This window comes from Triticum aestivum, chromosome 7B, assembly GCF_018294505.1.
Source record: "Triticum aestivum cultivar Chinese Spring chromosome 7B, IWGSC CS RefSeq v2.1, whole genome shotgun sequence".
Taxonomy (NCBI): Eukaryota; Viridiplantae; Streptophyta; class Magnoliopsida; order Poales; family Poaceae; genus Triticum; species Triticum aestivum.
In genome coordinates this window covers 473606923-473616428 of record NC_057813.1, presented here as the reverse complement: position 1 = coordinate 473616428, position 9506 = coordinate 473606923, and positions in this window count along the sequence as shown.

Sequence of the window (9506 nt, the reverse complement as noted above, 5' to 3'; positions counted from 1 at the left end):
GAGGAAGAAGGGCAAGGCTAGCTCTACTCCTCTCTCTATACGTGTGTGTAATCTCTAAGAGTTGAACCCTTTGCATGGGTGCCCTGGGGGTTTATATAGGCCTACCCCCCAGGGGTACAATGGTAATCCAGCCGGGTGTAGGCCCGGGCTGTCAGTGTCTATGGTTGCCAGCTTCTTCGCTATCTATTGGGGCCCGCCGCCTGGTGGGTCCCGCCGGCTGCCGGTCTCTCGGCCGACAGGTAGGGCCCGTTGCTTGTGGGTCCTGTCGGCTGGTCATCACTGTAGCCCTGCCCCTGATGACGAGGGCTTGGTCGGGGTGGGCGTGGCTATAGTGTCGCCGCCTGGTGGGTGTTCACTGTAGCCATTCCCCGTCTTATCTGGTTAATGGCGCACAAACTTCTAGGAAAAGGAAGGGTCGGCTGTTGGGGGCCGGCCTCCCCCCATGCCGACTGGTCTAGGCATGCCGTCTTCTGGTATCTCACAGACAAGTAGGGCCCGCCGCCTGCGGGCCGTACCAACAGCCCGTCGTGGGGGCATGGCTGCTCTGCCATGGATGATGTCATGGGTATGGCGACAGTGTCGCGTCAGGCTAGGGATGGCCGCCCGGTACGCTGCACTGTGGCCACGCCCGTTCCGGGATTCGGGGGTGGTAGGCCGTACTGTAGCCACACCCCGTCTCGTCGTTGTTATGTGGGTGCAAAGTTTGAGGGTGCGAGGGTGGGCCGCCTGCTAGGAGTCGACCGCTCTAGTGGCCGCCTGCTAGGGGTCGCCCATGCCGGGGCCGCTCTTAGGGCCTTGCCGCCTTCCTGCAGCCGGCCGCTCGGACCAGTCGGCCACAAGAAGGCGACCCTTTGTCTTTGATGCTCGAGGGGTGCAGACGGCCGCGATGTCTTGAAACATCATGGCGAGAAGATAGGGCTACCCGTGGTCATTTACTCCGACAATCGGGGAGGGGTGGCGTACCGGTTCGAGATTTTCACGCATGGCTCCAAACGTTTTCTTTGGTGGTGGCAATGTGGTTGTAATATCGCGTAACTCTTGATTCTAGTTTTCGTGGAGTTGGGCTTTGGGAGCTTCGCATTTTTACACTGCGATTGGGCTGAGCTTCTTGAATCTAGCTTCTCAAAGCTCATGCGTTCGGCCTGCGTTTGTGGAGTCAAAAGCCGAAGAGGTTCAGAACAGGCCCTAAGTTGAAGACCCTCAAAACTTTTGTAAGTTTAGTGAGCTCTTCTCGTTCGTCTTAAGAGACAAGGAGAGAAGCTCAGGATCCTTGAAAAGAGTAGCATGAGATTCTTCAAGCTTGCTCTTCTCATTGCTTAACTCTTTACAGTACCTCTTTGCCCTTTTCGGCAGAAATCACATATTTGACCTGAGGCCCAAATCAAATCACAAAATGACCTGCTCACGAAAAAAATTCACTCTGCTGACCCTTTCGAGTGGCGCCCGACAGCTAGGCGCCGCACCCTACTGTGCAGCGCCCTTCCCTTAGGCGTCGCACCTCCTGCCAGCGTGGCAGCCCGAGGCCAGGCGCGGCCCCACACGCACCTGTGCAGCGCCTAAGTCCTAGGCGCCACACTGTGACGTGCAGCGCCTAGCCCTTAGGCGCTGCACAGTGACTTAAGCGCGGCCGCCCCAGCCCGACCAGGCAGTTCTTCATCTCTCCGCTCTCTGGACAGAGAGCAGCGGCGGCGCCCCCATCTAATCCCCCCCTCACATCCCTCTCAGATCTGAAGATTTGATCCGTGGATTCGATCTCCAATCCATCCTACTAGGTAAACTCTTCCGTTCTCTTTCTTTTGCTCCATAAATTTGTTGCCATTTTAGAGATTTGTCCGAGATTTGATGGAGCCCTTGATTTGCTTGATTTGCTCGATTTAGGATGTGTAGTCATATTGGTAGTACCGTAGTGTTATTGATTAGTTCACAATATATGATTCTTGTTAGTGAAACCCTAGATTGTTTAGTTTTTTAGATATATATGAGATGCCTATTTTTATAGATAACTATGAGATGTTGATTTTTGTAGAGATGTTTGTTTAGATATATATTAGATGTTTAGTTTATTCCAAATATTAGATTTTGAGTTTATTTGAAATATTAGATGTTTAGTTTATTTGAAATATTAGATGTTTAGTTTATTTGAAATATTAGATGTTTAGTTTATTTGAACACATATGACATATTCATTGTGTGAGAAGGAGATGTTGAGATTCTTGAAGTTGAATACATGTTATATGTTTAGTGTATACCGATATTTGAGATGAAGATGAACTCTTATATGTTTATTGTTTGAAATTGTAAGGATGGTTTGGCTTCTGGACGATGTCTATGACGTGCAACACCGGGCCTACATGATGCGCGAGAAGGAGAAGGTAATAATGAGTAATCTAAATCTTTTGCAAATTTGCCTTTAGTTGAAATTTACATGCCCTAAGATTTGTCATTACTTGTTTTTTGCAGAAGCTTGAACCTCTGAAGATTCGGTATCACGGGGTCTCTGGTCCTGCCATGCCTTATGATGAGCGGTACACACCATACATCAAGCAGGCAGGACTACTCCTGTGGATTCTGTTGGTCAGCTGGTCCACGCCAAATCTGAACGCTCCACTGGTGTCCGCTCTTGTTGATCGGTGGAGGCCGGAGACGCACAGTTTCCATCTTCGGACTGGGGAGATGGCTGTGACGCTCGAGGATGTCTCGTTGATCACCGGTCTTGCTATCAACGGGAGGCCTCTCTGTATGAGCACCGATTCTGATGGGTGGCGCGAGCAGATGATTGCTCTTATCGGTATAGCTCCTACCGAGGCTGAGGCTGATGTAGAGGAGGGAGAAGAGAAGAAGAAGAGGGAAAAGAAAGCAGCCGGAGCTGCTTTCACGTGGATTCAAAATAACTTTGCGATGTGCCCTCCGGATGCCACTGATGATGTGATCCAGACACATGCTCGTGTGTATATGTGGTACGTTGTGTCGAGGACTTTGTTTCCTGACTCCACTGGCAAGAACGCTCCATGGATGTGGCTGAAGGCGTTGACCGTCTTCGATAGCAAATGGAGCTGGGGTTCAGCGACTCTTGCCTACTTGTACTGACAGGTAGTTGGTCTGTTTTGTGATCAACTCATTTCTTCATTAGCAATGCAAGCTTGCTGTCAAGTTAACATTGTTTTTCTTTCATATGTAGTTGGACGATGCGTGTTGCAAGATCACAGATAGTGCAGGCATTGGTGGTAATCAGCTTCTACTTTCTGTATGGAGCTGGGAGCGTCTGCCTGTTGGACGCCCGAAGAGCGTCAGGTTTGATCCTTGGTATGCAGATGAACATGACGAATTACGACGCCCCACGTGGGCTTACAAGTGGGATATCGTTTCTGAGATGATGAACGATGTCAATCTCATGTACCAAAAGTACATTGCCGAGTTGGACACGATTACGCCTGAGCAGGTAAGGAGGTCATTACTTCAGCCCTTTCTCATGCTTGCTTGAAAAGTAGTCATCAAATTTGCATTGTTGCCCTGTTTCATAGGTGGAATGGCAGCCATATGGCGCGGGTGAGAGCTTGGGTTACACCGAGGAGTTCCGCCTCAACCCGATGTGCTTGCGGGATAAGGATCTCTGGCTTATGCGGTGCCCACTGATATGCAACTGGGCGGTTGAGTTTCATTTGCCGCATCGCGTGTATCGTCAGTTTGGTCTATTCCAGCCTCACCCGCCGGAGTGGGTGGACACGGACAAAGCACTTCATAGGTAAGAGAGCATGTCTGCGTATTGTCTAAGCATCGGGACTCCTTTTGATTGTGCTAATGCTTGGTTTTATACCACACAGGTTGGACAGGAGAAGGCAACGGAAGATAAAGGACTGGGACAAGCATCATGCTCCGTATGTTACCTGCTTCCAGCTTTCTGTGGAGCAAGCTCGTAGCACTGCACGCGCCCCGCTTCGTGAGCACAACCCACAAGCTTTTGATAACTACGTACGATGGTTTATTGGAACTACTCGAGTTGAGATATGCCCGCCGGCATATAATGAGGATATTCTTGAAGAACTCGTAAACTTTGAGGATCTAGCAAAGGGGAAGTACAACAGAGATGTCAGGAAAGGGCAAGGAGTCCCTGCTGTTCCGGTGATTAGCTATGTGGTAAAGTGTTCCCTTCTTTACTTTCCCGTTGACCGTATTACACATGTTTGAATGGCTAACGCATTCATTCTTTCTCATCCGTAGTGCACCGAGATCAAGAAAGCAGCTGATGAGGGCCAGTCTATTCTGGAGAAGACACCGGTTGGAACTGGCAATGATGATGGTTCACTACGAGCATTCCTCAAGGTACATATCGCATTCACTATGAGAGCCAGTCTATGTTGCGAAGTTTGATATATTACACACTTGTTCATGTTACAACGTTAGGCCAAGAAGTTAAGGCGGTTATCGAACCTTCTCGGTTGCCGTGATCCTGAATATGATGAACCATCTGCCTCTAGGTCTGGTACACCATCAGACCCCGCATCTCACCATGAGGGGGACGATGTGAGTTCCTCATATGCTTATATGAATGATGAGGGTGCGATCACCCAAGAGGTATGACTAATCCTTTAGATGTGATTCTCACTTGATTACGACACCGGCCTTCACCATATTGTTTCGTTGTGTGATAGGGCCATGAGCTTGATGATGACATGATTTTGGCGGACGCTCAAGCTCGGTCCGCACATGTGTTCAAGCCTAGGCAGCCCAGACGCCGGTACACGCCCAACGACTATGACAACAGAGGCAACCCAAAGGTTGTCGTAGGGACCTCGCGGATGGCTAGCTTGGATGATGAGGCAGAGGCGGAGGAGGAAGTGCACGAAGAGGAGGCTCGTCCTTCTAGGAAGAAGAAGATTGCCTACAAGCATGGCACCAGGAACACGCGCGGAAGGCATTAGTGCTTGTTCATGTTACTTGTAGCCGTTTAATTAGGTTGATGAACTTGTGAGGTTATGTTATATGTTGGTGAACTCTTACTAGTGTGGTATTTGTGTTTGCGAACTTGAAGTAATGTTGAATTGTCTTAAATGATATGATGTTCAAGTTATTAGCGCCTTGCCCTTGGGCGCCACACTACACAGTGCAGCGCCTTGCCCTTGGGCGCCGCATATGCAGCGCCTTGCCCTTGGGCGCCACACTACACAGTGCAGCGCCTTGCCCTTGGGCGCTGCACTAACTGCTGTTTTCAAATACCTACTGTTTTTTTTGTTTTGTAATTCATATAGATGCCACGTAATCATATCCAAATTACATGTAGTAGTCCAAAACACAGAAATAGTAGTCCACTCACATAGTCATACACACATAGCACATATACTTGTCCAAATCACATAGTCATACACACATAGCAATAGAGTAGTCCAATCACATAGTCATACACAAACATTGAGCCAAAACACATAGTGGCACAAATTTTGATTCATAAGAAGGTCACGGTCCATGTAGTTTCTTCTTCTTCCTCTCTTCTTCTTCTTATTCTTCTCCCTCCTCCCACCACCAAGGGATCTCACCTTACCCCTCTGTGTCCTCCACCCCCTTCATTGTTTCCATACCTATGAAAATGTCAATATAATAGTTAGTCACACAATACAAAATGACAACACAAGCATTGAGCCAAAAGAACAAGATCATAGTAAGTTACATACGGCAATGGTCCATTGAGCCAAGAGAACATTCCTCCACTACGGCCGCTGCCAAGGCCAAGATCACCACCACGGCCTCCACCAGCACCACGGCCTACACCACCACCACGGCCTCTACCACCACCACCACCACGGACAAGACCATCACCATGGTCTCTACCAGCACCACGGCCAAGACCATCACCACGGCCTCTACCACCACCACGGCCAAGACCATCACCACGGCCAAGACCTTCACCATGGCCAAGACCATCACCACGACCTCTACCACCACCACGGCCTCTTCTAAGACCAAGTTGACTCCCTCTTTGTTGCCTAGTTCCTCGTTGGCTTGTTTGATTTGGTTGGTTTGGCACTCCACCACTTGTTTGACTTGGTTGGCTACCCCTTGGTTCACTTGGTTGGCTATCATTTGCTTGGCTTGTGCTTGCACCATTTTTCTTTGATCTCTTTCTTGGTTTGGGACAAGTTCTTGTGTTGTGTCCCCCATGACTGCAGCCCCCACAACGGGATTGCTCACGAGGCTCTTGGAATTGGCCGGTGCCGTATTCTCCACCGCCACCACGGCCCATTCGTCCATGTCACCTCTAAGATGCTTTGTCTTACGTCTTCCCCGTCTAACAACCTTCAATTCCGGGTTCGGCCATAGTTGAACTCCATGATACTCCCGCCATTGTGATTGGTCCAAGTATGGCTGGAACCGTGGAGTCCATGTATTATTTACCGTCATGATTGAGAACTCGGACTCCCTCACAGTAAGAGGGTGATTGACGTCCACATTCCTAACCCGGGATGTGTTTAACAAGTGCGAGCATGGGAGATGAAGCAACGATGGCCTCATGCAGCTGCAATCACACCGTGTTAGGGAGACCTTGAAAGCCCGGCCTCCGTGTTGGCGGCCATCGTTTGTGGTTCCTCCAGGCTCTTTCACCTCATACTTCCACTCGTTGTCGTCATATAGTACAGCTTCTTCGGAGTCTGCCTTTCGTGATTGAAATTCCAACCATTCTTCAACCTTTGGTGGGAAATTGTACTTGTGTTTATCCTTGTTCTCACCAGCAATCTGCTTATCAGTCTCCATTGAGTACTTTAAAAAGTATTCATTCATCTTGTCAAATGTGTATTGAACTATTGCCGTCACGGGTAATGCACGTACACCCTTGAGCACCTTATTGAAGCATTCTGCCATATTGCTTGTCATTTGACCGTACCTCCGGCCATCTTCATCGAAAGCACATGCCCACATATTCCTTTCGGCAATGTTCCTATTGAGAAACTCCTGACCGCCGGGGTCAAGTTTCTTGTGTCTGAGCAATGCATTGAACAATGTGGCAAACCACTTGTTGGTGAAAGCGAGACAACAATCCTGAAGATCATCGGCCAACTCCTTGATACCACATGCCCTATAGAAGTTTGCACAAAAGTGGCTAATGCACCATCGATGATGCAACTTCGTATGTCCGGGAATGTCAACCACCACCGCATTCAGAATTCCAGGATGGCGATCCGATATGACACAAATTTCCCTTTCAGCCAGTAATACCCTTGTTCTCAGTTGACGCAAGAACCACTCCCAGTTATCATTGTTCTCCACCTCAACCAAAGCGAAAGCCAAAGGCAACACCCGGTTATTGGCATCACTTGCTATTGCAACCAATAAAGTGCCCTTGTATTGTCCGGTCAAGAACGTGCCATCAATGGCGATGACGGGCCGACAATGCTCAAAAGCCCTCACGCATTGCTCAAAGGCCCAAAATGCACGGCCAAATACTCGGACGGTCCTCCCGTTATGAATCAATGTTTGGTGCCCATGAGGCTCAACCACGTGAACCATGCCTGGGTTTGTGGCGGCCATAGCTAACAACAACCTAGGGAGTCGGTTGTATGCTTCCTCCCAATTGCCATACAACATCTTGAATGCGGCTTGCTTCGCCTTCCATGCCTTGCCGTACTTCACCTTGTAATGAAAGATGGCTTTCACAAGGTCAATGACACTCTTGATGCTCATTATTGGAAGTGTGGATATTTGGTTGGACAGCCTGTAAGCAATGAACTCGGACGTGAGTTGTCTGTGTTGTTGGTACACAAGCTTGCCATCCGCATTCTTGTGCCGGCACATGTGAGTTGGTAGACAACTCACTATGCGCCAAGTGGGACCTCCTTTCCATGGCCTTGCACGCACAATCCATGGACATGTTGGCACTTCACATTTGACCGTGTAACGCACATTCACGTCCGAGTTGGCCACTTTATGTGGACGATAATGTGTAACCGAGTAGTTGTCGAGCCACATCTTCAATTCCAAGAAGGATTGAAACTCACAACCGGGATATATCCCGTTCTTGCCGTCTTCCAAATCACGGTGAGAACTTGGCCTAGCTCCAAGAGATATGCATTTGCCACCATCCACAATGGCTTCATCCGCGAGACTAAGATCCTTGAACAATGGTGTCTTGTGATCCCGCCCGAATACCTTCTTGAATGCTTGGGCCTCCTTCGGCGTGAACCCCTCCTCATCAACTTCTTCATCGGGACCATCGTCATCCGAGTCCGATGCATATGCACGGGAAAAAGGGATGGATTGGTCCATTGTCTCTTGCACATGATATTGGTCGAGATCACCCACATTGTTGTCATGGAGATCAACTTCGTTGTCATCCTCCTCGTACTCATCATTCTCCTCTTCAAAACCTTCATTTTGGTTGTTTGGAGTCGGGCTCAATGTTGGCCAATCTTGTTGCGTGAAATGAGGTTCGCTCATTTAATCTTGGTTCATGGGTGGGGGAGTGCTAGCAACCAACGGGGAGGGGTTCCGGTTCAAGTCTAAATTCAAAGTAGACTCAACCTTCTTTGAGGCAAATAACTCAAGAGCCTTGTCTAGAGATTCGACAACCGTCTCCTTGTATGCAACCCAACGTTGCTCGGAGTTCACACGCATTGTCTTCCAACGGATGTGCATTCCAAAACCAACATTATGCCTTCCCTCGAACTCAACAACGTCACTTGGGTCCATCCAATTCAAATCTTTCCTCACTTGTTCCAAAAGCTCCGCATAGCTAGGACTACTCTCAAACACCATGTCAAGCTCATCCGGTCCGTCTCAACATTGCCTTTCAAAAAGGCCTCTTTATCCACATGATGAACATAAACACATGTTCTTCCCCATCCCTACAATAATCAAAAACACACATATATCAAGTAAGCATTTAACAAAAATATTTGCACACATATGCCCTAACATATATATGAATTAATAACCCTAACCCCCACATAACAATTACCACAACCCTAACCATAGCATAACCCTAACACCAACATCAAACACACATAACCCTAAGACCAACATCAAACACACATAACCCTAACCCTAGCATACTATGGAAGCCTAACCAACCCAAGTTAGCAAAGAAACATAACATCATTCAACACAAATTTGCAAATCCAAGTCAAAACTAGGGTTTTCCCAAAGTAGCAAGATTTGAGCAAATGTGCCAATTCCTATGGATGAAAATGAGGGGACCGGAGGAGATTACCTTAAGGGAGGGGTTGGCTTCGAAATCCACAGTCAAATACTCTGGATTTGCAAGATTTGAGAAGGATTTGAGAGGGGGGAGAGGGGAAGAGAGAAGAGCCGAAAGTCTAAGGGTTTGGGTGGGGTGGGGGTGTGTGGGGTGGGGGTGGGAGGGGAGAGAGGGTGGGGCCAGCCCAAGTGGAACACAGATTGTGCAGCGCCCAAGAGCTAGGCGCTGCACATCACAGGTGTGGCACCTAAGCCTTAGGCGCTGCAGTGCTGTCTGTGGGGCCGCAACTGGACCAGGGCTGCCACGCTGGCAGGAGGTGCGA